The sequence below is a fragment of the Corvus kubaryi genome, unplaced genomic scaffold (assembly GCF_017639235.1).
Source record: "Corvus kubaryi isolate FWS band 111438036 unplaced genomic scaffold, C.kubaryi_AGA036_p1.0 66, whole genome shotgun sequence".
Classification (NCBI taxonomy): domain Eukaryota; kingdom Metazoa; phylum Chordata; class Aves; order Passeriformes; family Corvidae; genus Corvus; species Corvus kubaryi.
In genome coordinates, this window is record NW_024582054.1 from 8,445,335 (window position 1) to 8,457,655 (window position 12,321).

Sequence of the window (12,321 nt, forward strand, 5' to 3'; positions counted from 1 at the left end):
CAAATCTAGAACTCGTGTCACAGTCTGGTGCTAGACTAAGAGGGAGAGAAGAAATGTGATTAAATTGAGGGGTCTCCGCCACACATATTTGCTGACCGAGAGAAACTGTGTACTACTGCCTTCTGGGTCAAATTAATTTTAGATATATATAGGTGCAACTTATCTGATTTACATAGCATGTATGTTGTCAAACCTGCAGTAAGTCCCTCTGTCTTTATCATATGAGTTACTCTCATTTCTGTTCATGTAAATGATTGAAACATCATTTAAATTTATTACCTTTGAACTCCATTTGATTTCCAAGGCAAGGAAGGCTAGAAAATTAATTATCTCTTTCAAATTAATTTTTTTTTTTCCTTTACTGATTTCTGAGGCATCAGAATGAAACAATTGGTCTATTGAAAATCTGTAATACTGGAAAGTGAATTTTTCAACCAGTCATTGAGCTCCAAAGTCTAGATTTAGTCAAATAATTGTCTTGTTTCAGAGGGAAAATATGTCTGAGGAAAGGGCTAAGGACTGTCTCATCTGTCTTCTCAAAAAGTATATCTAAGATAAGAACTGTGTTACCTTGGACACAAATGGACACAATGGACACAAATGTCAGTGTGATCATTTGCACCATGATATCAAAAATAAATGGGGAACATAGCTTTTAGATGGAAGTAGTTGAACCTTCTCAGCTCTTGCATGCTGCAGTGCAGTGATCTTGTGGGGTTTAATGAAAAATCAGTGCAAGTGAAACCAAGTATCATTTTCCCAACATTTAGTCAGCTCACAACCCATGTCATTGCCCAACTTTGAGTTAAGAGTGTCATAAAAGAGGTGTTTATCTGTGGTCATGACTTAATACTGTGCACAGTACATATTGAGACTATCCGCTAACATCTCTGCTGTTAAAAATAATCACCAAAGTTTCAGAGACATGGAGACGTAGTGAAAGAAAATGATCCTGACCATTGGAACAGCCAGTTACATGAATTGAGCATATGCAGTACAAATCACACAATCACAGAACCACGGAAGATGCTGAGTTGGAAGGGACCCACAAGGATCACTGAGTCCAGCTCCTGGCCCACAGGACCATCCCCAAGAGTCACACCATGGGTCTGAGACCCATCAAATGCCAGCAGCTAGCAGAACAAACAGGGAATCTAAAGGTCTCAGGTTTTTGTGTTTTATATATATGTGTACATATCAAAACACAGAGAATGACAAAAAGGCAAAAGAATTAGTAGTTATCAAATGAAATTACTTTTTCTTTTGCATTTGTTAGATAAAAAGTGACCAGAGGTAAGATAAAAAGTCTCCATTATTGTAAAAACCAAGATCAGAATTATTTTCTTTGTGTAGCATAGTTTAACATATACATTTTTCTATAACAGATATGTAACAATTTTAAGAAAGATCAAAAAATATATGAATTAGGTTAAGTACAATATAAGCATAAATTTTGAGGTGCAACCAGTGCATAAGGAATAAAAAGACTGAAATAGTTGTTTAATAATGAACTGGCTCGTGAAATGTAATGGATAACTAATAAACAGTACAAAAGGTAGAATTATCCATATGAAATTCTGTAAGCCTATTTTCACATCATAGCCATAGTAAGAAAAACACAAATTTTTAAGTAATATTTATAAGCAGAATGTTACGGATTAAAAAGGAATATCAATTCATCAACAAAATGATGCAGAATATAATATTTTATCCATATTCTTTCTTCAAATATTAGAGATTTCAGATAATATTCCATTATGGGTAAAGAGGAATATAAAATTCTACATTTATAGTTCAATCTAAACACCAAAATTAAGTACCGAAACTGACCCTCTCTATCAAACTTAATGTTCCTGATAACATCTTAATTTGGACACTGAACTCTCCAAACTCAGTCTTTTAATCAGGATTCTAGCAAGATATCTCAATAAAGATATCATCAAATTCCCACAATTCTTAACTACTTGGACAAGAATCAGAGGCAAAAGCTTTTTTTGAAGAGTTATGCATTGAAACTGTTATATTCTTAATTTCCAGGAAAGCCTGACTATAAACTTATTTAGGTTCACTACCTTAGCTAGAAGTGCCATATCTTATTATCTGCATTGTCTTTCATCTTTAACACATAATTAATTGTATGTATTGAGGATGCCTCCTCTAGCAAAAATTTTCTTTGTATGATTCTTGCCCTCATTAGAAATAACTTTCTCTATATTTATATTTTTTATTATTTTTACTTCCAACTGTTTTTACAGTTGCATCAATGGTCTTCGAAGTTTGTGGTGGGTTAGTTTTTTTGATGATTTGTTTTATTAGTAGTGTTTTGGGGGAAGAGAGTAGTGGGTTTTGTTGGGGTTTTGATTTTCTTTATTTTAATAAGTAGTTGAATAAATTAGTTGGCTTATGCATTCAGCAGTTGACTATCAAGATGTTTATCTATCTAAAATGATGTCAGCAATTCAATGTGTAATACAAAGATCTGACCTATAATACCTGCTCACTTGTGCAATCATATATATGCACATATACAAACACACCCCCCCATATATAAATTCACGTGTATGCTCAGCTGCGGGAACTAAGATTTTGTCTGATTAGGGAGTGAAGACACAAGGAATAGTAAAAAGACAAAAGAGCAAACAAAAGGAAGTCACTACATTTCGACAAATGCATGCAAGTTTGTAATGAGAAAGAAGGTTATCCAATTAATTGAGAAGTGACAATTTCCAGCCAGGTTACTAGGGTTTGAGGCATCTGGAATATACAAAGCAGTCAAATTTGATTCTCCAGGTAAGGATGGGTTACTTATCAGATGCTGCCAAAAGAAGGTGGAAGTCTCCTGGGGACTGGGAGACCCTTATTCCAGATAGGGTTGCCAGATCTCAGCATAGGGCTGGAACTCAGGCTGTCAGTGCTGTTGCTTGTGTCAAGGTTTCTAAGGAAATCCTAGCAAAAAGACAAAAGTCCTTAGCAGGTAACTGGTAGCTATGGCAACCAGTTGCAGTGAGATCTAATTGCTAGATAGTAGGAATGAGTGACTTTTGGTTTTTTTGTTCAGAGATGAAAACTAGAATCTAAAGATATTGTAGTCATTTACACCTGGCAAGGGGAGCATAGAAAGCTGCTAACTCAACATGGCAATACTTGATGCCCATTTCATACAGGTGTTAGCAAATGACAGGACTTGGGGAAATGTCATGAAGCTGAGTCAGGGGTGGTTTAGGTTGGATATCAGGAAAAAGTTTTTCACCCAGAAGGTGGTTGAGCATTGGAACAGGTTCCCCAGCGATGTGGTCACAGCTCCAAGCCTGACAGAGCTCAAGAAGCATTTGGACAATGCTCTCAGGCACAGGGTGTGACTCTGGGGGTATCCTGTGCGGGGCCAGTTGGCCTCAATATTCGTTGTGGGTCCCTTCCAATTCAGCATATTCTATGACTCTATGATTTTGTGATAACCTGCAACACAAGAAAATGGAAGAATCAACCCCCAGACTGCTAGAATAACATTTTCTCTGCCTTACTTAAGGAGTAATCTTTTCTTCAATATAATCAGGCTGCTACCTAGTAGTGAGAGCAATGTCATTTCTTACAGAGAATGTTGCCATGGAAAAGTTTGTCACATTCAAAAAGGTACATGCACACACTGAGCATTGTGTCCAGGTGGTACAGGCTGAAAGAAAACATTGGATTAATCTACTCATGCAGGATAGAAATCATAAAATACCAGCTGAGACTGTATACAAGAATTCATTTTCCAAATGTCCACAATCTAAAATATGCTAATATGCCTTTTGAATTGCCTGGAGCTGTGAACATCCTTCAGTTTTGATCTGGAGGTAGGTCTTTTCATTACTTAGATAGGTTTGATGCCACAATACTACTGACGACTGTATCTGCACTGTTTGAGGTAAATTTTTTTTAATGGTTTTTGATTTGGTTTTCTTGTTATGTTTATTTCTCATATTTCTGCTTCTACTGGTAATAATTTTCAGATTGCAGTATGATGTCAAATACTTTGTTTTGTAAGCAGTGGTGCCAAAAGTGAGCAGAATGATTTCTGTAGCTACTGAAGTTCAGCAAACATACTGTTAAAAATTACTTTTGTTTACTTAAAAAAAAAAAAAAAGATAAATTGGGAGTCTGCACAGGAATAATAAAATACTCTGAAAGTTATTGGTATATTTTCTGTAGTATGCTTATCCCTGGAGTTGTTGAAAAGGCAACAAATCTGAATCAGTTTTCTTTTCCAAGAAGTAGAAAATTATTTATACCTCAGAGGCAACAGATGCATCAGGTAGTAGAGTTAAAATTAACATTTTGAATATTAAAAACAAATTAAAAATCTCAAGCAATTCAGTAGGGAAATCTGACCATATGGAATGATTTTTTTTCATTTCATGAAAACTGCAAAATTAAGAAATGGGCTTGAGTGAGAGAGAGCATTCAGGTGGCTTATAGCTGGCTCCAGTATGAACCCAGTGTGAAAACATATTTAAGAAAGGGCAAAAAATACTGGATGGACAGAAGGGAAGAGAACAAAGAGAGTGAGAAGCAGCAAGGGCAACAAACACCAAGATCATAATACGAGGATGAAGTGGGCCATGATGCTGGAGCAGATATCCACTGCAGCTTGTGATCAAAGGAACTGTCATCTTGAAAAGTGTAAGAGGAAATTAGCAACTGAGAGAAACTACTATGTACTGACCATAACACTCCACAACCCACTGCATTGGTAGGAGAGACTGAAATAAAGGACTGAATTTGAACCTGGGAAGGGTGAAGGAAAGATATTGTATGTCTGTGTTTTTGTTTCCCACTAAAAGCTTTCTGCTTATCTCTGTATCTTCATCTAGAAAAGAACCTAAATGGAAGGTCTCTTGTATTTTACTTACATTCTTTTAGCTTTGGCCAAAAGCTTTGGGATCCTAAGTTCTTAAATAGAAGTAACTTGGCAAAAACTTGTGTGCCTTTGATTTTTTTTTCTTCCTGAATTACCAAGATAAAAGCTGCTGAAATCAGCATATCTTCAATTCTCCCCCAGCTGTCTTATGGGAGTCTTCCAGAGTTCTGTGGGAAGACAGGCTCTGGAAATATGACCTACCCACATCTGAATTTTCCACGATCCACAAGACTTAATACATTGAAGAATAGAGCAGCATAAAAAGAGTTCTGTAAGAGAAAAGTTTGGAGAGCTATTCATAGTACCAAACTATGTCCCCTATGTTAGGGACAGAAGTCAGTTGGCCAGTCTCCCCACATCCCTTTTATGTGTACAGTTGCTACCTTCTCTCCAGATCAGAGACCTAACATACGTGAATTGAATTGTTTTCTTAAAGTTTGTCTTTCTCCACCAACTGCAGAAGCCCATGGAATCTATTTCATAACATAGGTAACTAAAATTTAAAGTTTTTCAGTATGAATACCTTTCATTTTTCATTCAATTTTAACCATGTGGGGGGAAAACATGCCCTATGATGTATGATATTTAAACACCATTGAATTGTGAGTGTCTTGCTTCTTTGCATTACACTGAAATTTATTGCAAGAGGACTACCTGCTTATTCAACATGATGAATCCCAATGAGTGGATCAGAATTATTAAAAACTAATATCTTCCTCAGGTTTTGTACCCTAGATATCATAAGAAATAATATGTAACCCTTTTTTCTGGATGCCAAGGTGATTAATGATTTTATTTCTGGGGTGAATATTATAGATGAACAACACTGCAATCTTTAGATAAAGTGGGAAAATATAGAAGATGATTAAGGAGTTTAATTTACTAGGTATGTTATAATTGTGTTATGTTAAAATACAGAGAATTACAAGAAAATTTTCATTTTCATCATTAATAATAGTTTTGCTCCAGCACATTTACATTAGAAAAACTATCTTTGAAAACAGACACAAAAGGCTTATTTAATATTTTCCCTTTCTATATCTGCCTGTCTTTATATCTGAAATCAAGATCTCTCTCCATTTTTTTTCTTTTCCAATGAATTATAATTTCAGTTTCATATTGGAAAGCTGCCAGTGAGCATTAACTTCTACGTGCATGTTTCATCCTGCTATTTTATACAGTTTGTTGTTTTAGTTAAAATCAACGGTGGCCAAGAAGAAGGTTTATTCAGTATTAGACAAGAAAAGAGATCTAACAAGGTCACACAGGTTCTAATGCAGCAGCCACTGAACACAAAACCCAAACTATTTGTAGCTTACGTGGGAGCAGAAACTGCTTCTGATTTTTCATAAAACATGGCCCATGCATATAGATGATCCCCACTTTTTACTTTTTTTATGTGTATTTTAATAAGTATTCAAAAACTCTCACCCTTCCCAAATAATGTGTTTTTCAAAATATAAATATATAAATGAACTAGACACATACTTCCTTATGATATATCAGGAGCTTACTATTTTATTGTCTTCACACCATGACTATAAGAGAGCACTGTTGCTATAGGCCATAGAATTCCCTTTTTTTAATGCATACTATGCTGTCAGGTTTTAAGTACAGTATGAGTCTTGGCTTCAAAGCATGAAAGATGATAGGAAGGTGGTGACAACAGAGAAATTAAAGTCTGGGGTGTTTGATAATACATGTTTGATAAAATTGCATTATATAGAAGTGATTTTTTATTATCTTTATTCAAACTGGCTGATCTCTACAAAAATAACCTTATTTCAAAAATATCATGGCAAGCAGTCAGAAGGTGATGTTTTCTGGTACTAGGATTAGCCCAAATAAAATGGGGGTTTTGAATAATTGCCATAAACGCAGCGTTGTTTCTTTTCCACTTTGCAAATTTTCATGAAGGTTGACACTGTTTAATTTGCACCTTCACTGCTAAAGAGTAACATTTCATTACACACATAAAAGCCTTGTTTTTATGGAAAGAGTACCATGCTACTTATAGTGAGACTCTACTTGTTTGCCATCTGGCCCTCTATTCACTGGACGCAATTATAGATACCTTGGCTGAACATTGTCACATGTATTTGCAAAGGTAAAAAAAAGAGGAAAGCTAAGGTATTTCTTATCTGATTGGATCCATGCACCCACAGAATATGTCAGAAATTTAACAAAATAATAGTGCATGCTATTATTATGGGAACACAGTAAAATAGGTTAATTTCAATGGGGGATTTTTTCTGCATGATCACAATTTAGGATTTGACATTGCTGTTTTGAACGTGATATTAAGTGAAAGTTTTTTTCAACTTTATCTGTTGCTGCTACACAAGTATAACCTGGAATTTTTTTCTGTCACGCTCACACTGAGTCCAAAATCATTCTAAGTGTGGTCTAAATGGTTAGTCTCTTACTAAAGAAAACTTGCAGAGATAGGTCCAGATAGCCATCTCAAAGCACAGGAAGTAAAAAATCCAACACAGTATTTGTGCCTTACCTTAATGACACAAAACCCCCTGAGGTTTCTTCTATTTGTAAGCAGTATATTCTGCAAGATCTAGTCCTCTTGATCTTGATTTACCTTGATCAAGATCCTAAATTAATAGCAGCAGATGAAGCAGGAGCATGTCACAGAAACATGTCCTACAGTAAGGAGTGCTAATAAAGCATACCAGTCTTTAATTGTAATAATAAATAAATCTGTTTCAGTGTAAAAAGAAGAATGGGAACAATACAGACCGTTTTGGATGCAGAAAAACTCCTTGTTCTTGTACCAGTTTTGGAAGTAAATAGAGAATATTACAGTTTATACCTAGCATATGATAAGAAGGACAGATTTTAAGTGTCCCTCTTGAACACTAAAAAATAAATTAAAATAAACCCATAAAACTTTCCAAAGTCATGAAAAAGTTTGAAAACAGCTTCTTTATTCAGCAGCCAGAGCAGGAATTTTTTTAGAGATGACAGAACTTTCTCGCCAGAAACTACATATTAGTGGGTGTAATAATGGCATTCTAGATTAAAAATTAAATAATTAATAGCATATTGAAATTATATTAAAAATTTTATGGATATAACCGAAAAATTGTCTTATTTATCAGGTCATTGATGGTTGTATACACTGATGAACTGCATCATTATTATGATGAGGGTTATAGAATTTTCTAAATAGGTAATTAAAAGAAAATCTCATTACGCTGGAAGTTCCTCTGTCTTTTTATAACAGGAAGTTCTACTTTTGTCATTATTTTGCTTCATTAATTCCACATACTGCTGACATCTAGTGACCAAATAATCCCATCTGCTTTGATACTTCTCTGTTATCAACAAATACGTATTTGAAAATTACACAAAGCTGTTTAGCTGTTTCAAGATATTTCTATCCATACAAATATCAGTTCTTTATATTTTGTTAACTTAATGAAAAAAACCTGTGTTGTATAGATAGAAGACTTGAACTGAAAACAAACCTTCTTTTCCACTCTACAGAGTAAATAGAAACAAAACCAAAAACTAGCTTTGAAAGGCTTAATTTACATGTATCGTAATTTCACCTCTGCTGTGTAGGCTTTTATGTTGACTGTTTGGAATTTAAGTTTTATTTTTGGATATTACATTAATGTTGAGCTGTTGGAAAGGAGGGATAGATTATGAAGGATGAAGCCTAAACAAAGTTTTCCTAAGCTTTGATGTAAAAGAATCAATTCGTGTTCTGCTGAGCACAAATTAAAGACAGTACTCTAAAGGCTAAAATGTTTATGAAGGGTCAAAATTCTGCATTCTTTTGCATGTGGAATCAGGCTCCCCCTGGTAAAATTACTTCTGAAGTCACTTTTCTGAGTAGAAGAGCCAAATTTGTGACACAGTTCAACTGATGGAGCTAACCTAACTCTCAGTTCCAAGTGGTGTATACTTCAATGTATTGTGTCAGGCAGGTAGAAAACGCCAAAAAGTTCTCTGAAGTTTTTTGAAAATCTAGTAAGATTCATTGCTGAAATGGCTGGTGGATCAGCCCATTTAGCAAAAAAGAGTTCAGAAACTGATCTGATAAAACAGGTATGTTAGTCATACTAGTCATTCTTATTTCAGGCTTTAGATAATCCAAGGATTAAATAGTTAATAACTTTTAGTTGTGGTATTGTCATGATTTGTTTCAATAAAAACTACTTTGAGTTTCTTATTTTGAAATGCTTGACAACTTGGGAGCCAGCAGCTGTCTTCTGAGCATTGATAGCAACGTAACTTTTACAATGCTGTTGAAGGAGTGTCGTAAATGCCCACATTTTCACAGAGTAGCAAAAGAGCAACTGTTTTCTTAACTTCACCTCTGGAAGTCTTTTTTGGAAAGACTTCAAGACTGATGGAGCTAATAAAGAAAGATATATCACCAGTTATGTGACTGTAGATTACTCTTAGGCCATTTAATATCTTAAAACACTGATTTAGGAGATGTATGCTAAAATCTGCTACCTCATTGCTTTCTATGCATTCTACACTGTATCTGTCTACATTGGATGAAAATTACAAAAAATTATGTTGGATGTAGAAATGGGATCTTGAACAATGAGAATTACACTGTCACTAAATACAGAGCTCCAGAGTCACTTTCCTTTGTGCCCCATGAATCTTGCAGCTGGGCAGGTGAATACACTTTACAAGAAAGGCGAGAATACAGAGTTCAACTCTGGTTTGTATGGTTTGAGAATAGTATTTGTATCCATTGTGGTTAAGAAGAAAAAAGACTAGAATTTTCCTTTCTCTGGATGAGAGGTTTAGTTTGCAAGTTGGTGTAAAAGGGGAACATAGTTCAGGAGCATTTAGTTTTGTTTAAATATCAAGACTTCCTAAGTGGAGCTCAGAATTTTGAAGCTAACTGTTAGTGAAAATCCTGGTTCTGCTTCCTCTGTTAACAGAGGTATCATCTCAAAAGCATTATTCTCAGATTTGTTTATCAGATACTGTTTTCTACTTATCATTTATTGCTGGGAAGCTTACAGTTCTCTCTTCAGCCTATAAATCTTTTTATTCCATCTGTGAAATGCATAATTCTTATGCTCACAGTTTAGGCCCAAATGCATTAAAGTTAAGCACTGCAGTGTCTCTGTCCCTTCCACATCTACTTAATTAATCCCATGTATCCATGTCTTAATTTGAAACTGTCATTATGTTCCTAACACCTGTGAGTCAGTGAAGTGAGGAATTGATAAAAAGCAATGTTTATTGCAAAATGATTGCTTATATCAAAATAAACCCTATTTTTATGTCACTAAGTGATAACAGTGATATTCTATAAAGTCCAGTAATCATAAAGCCAAGGAAGGAAACTCTTGCCATGAAAAGAACAGGGATGAATCTCTGTTGCACCATGTGGTTTTACATATATTTGTATAGAGAACCAGACCTAAGCATGTTTTCTTTTAAACATTCTGAGTATCAGTGCAGGAAACGGGTGATGAGGGGAGAGGGTACCATGGAAGTGGGGCAGCACTGTTCTGAGCCAACTTCCTGCTCCACTTGGGATTCGTGCTCAGTTCCATCCCCCCCAACTCACTTCCTGAAGAAGGACTGGCTGTGCACATGTAAACAAAACAGAGCAAAAAATCTAGTTTTCATAGGAGGCATGCACCAGGCGAACTATGAAAGGTTAAAGATCAAGCTCTCTCTCTTTTTTTCTTCTCTTTCTCTTTTGTTCTCTTTGTTTGTCCCAGCTCCAGACCAGGACCAGAGTGGGATCGAAGGACTAGTGATATTTCTTGTCCTCTCTCTTTTCTGTCTTGTTTTCTTCCCTTGCTGTGTCTGGGCAAAGTGTGTCTATCTTGCTCTACCCCATATTGAACTTTGTTGTGGGAGGCGGAGATTGTGGAGGGGTATTGGGGCTTGTTAGCCAGCACCTTTGAATAGTGATGTTGTGGCTTGTGAGCCACCACTTTGGTGGAAGTGTTTTGGAAGAATATTTTCCTATTTTTTTTTATACCAAAATATTATCTTGCTATATACTTTAATGGTGTAGATCACTAAGGGCTTGACTCTGCGAAGTGCTACAAAAATGGTTTAACAATAAATCTAATAATACCCCTACCTCATTATAGCTGTGATGCTTGTTAAACTTCAGTGTAACTGAAGTTAGTATTGAATTAGTACCTACCAACCCTGCTGGTAGTAATGCTCACAACATTCCTGTCACAGGGCTATATTAAAAAACAAATTTTAGAGCCATTGCCTGCAAATTTTAGGGGTTTTTGTTTAATAAAATGGGAAAAGTAAAAAAAAGGAAAAATGAAATAGAATTGTAGCAATGATAATATGATTTATTTGTGATGATTCTTCTTGTATTTGATAATGATATTAACATTGCAAGAAGTTTTGTCAGCTCTATAAATGGACTTTCATTCTTAATTACTATTTTCAGTGATTTTTGGGGGGGGTTGATGGTAATTTTAAGCCACAGCTGCTGTTTTCATTTTGATTTGTTTACTTTCCATAAAGCAATTTGTATCACAGAAATGAATGTCATTGAAGTGAGCCTCTTTTGTGTAATATGTGAATGTAACTCTTGTCTTAGGGTTTTCATTTTGATTAACACTTTTTTTTTATAATTCCTTGTTTGCAGAATATTAGTCTTTAAGTTTTAGTTTATGCATGTTTATTTTCTTAAGAAATAATGCAAATAGTTTGTGCTGTTTTTAAAATATGCCAATACATTTTTAAAAGGATGAATCAAAGGTCCTGCAACTGGAGAGGAAGATCCCTTTGCAACTGTGGAAGATGGGGATTCACTAAGCATCTTGTCAGGCAGTGAGATGAACCCAGTGTGCTCGGGCATAGCAGAAGCCAAGCCAGTAGCTCAACAGAACTGATTGTTAAGGAGTTGCAGTGATGGACTGCTCCATGAAGGAAGGGCAAGCTGGGAACTGAGGGTTGCAGAGGAGTGGGAAAGGGCACTGACCTCACTGACAATGAGTCAGGAAGTTGAGTCAGTAAGTCAGGATCAGGATAGCTGGGAAGACAATGTTTGGATGGTCAACCAATAAATTCTGTGATCACATAGCAAATGCATGGTAGTGGGGCAGGTCCAAAGTCAATCCAGGAAGCAAGTCTGTGGCTGAGGTGGGATCAAGGCAGCATGACAGGAGCAGATCTGGCTGCTACACAATTGTAATGTTGCGTACTCGTGAGACCTCTAGTGAGAAGGAACTTCTTGGGAGGACGTCTTCCTTTCTTCGCAGCAGCTGTTAACAGTGGGACTCAGACAACCAATCTCCTAGAAGAGTGAATGTGCGTCCAGTCATGGCAATCATTGTTCTCCTTTGCTCTGTATTTTTTTAGACTAAAATACCATATCCAGATTTAGGGCTCCTCCAATATAAGAAAGACATTAATAAACTGGTATTTGATCAGTGGAGGACTAC

The 12,321-nt window shown here is 35.8% G+C and overlaps 1 long non-coding RNA gene across 1 annotated transcript in view; it reads left to right on the forward strand.

Moving 5' to 3' along the window:
- The first annotated feature begins 3,310 nt into the window (after nt 1-3,310).
- Nucleotides 3,311-12,321, forward strand: part of LOC121674068 — a 139,855-nt gene continuing 130,844 nt past the window's right edge. Inside the window, exon 1 of the long non-coding RNA XR_006019437.1 lies at nt 3,311-3,836. This is a non-coding gene — a long non-coding RNA (uncharacterized LOC121674068). The remainder of the gene's footprint in view (nt 3,837-12,321) is intronic.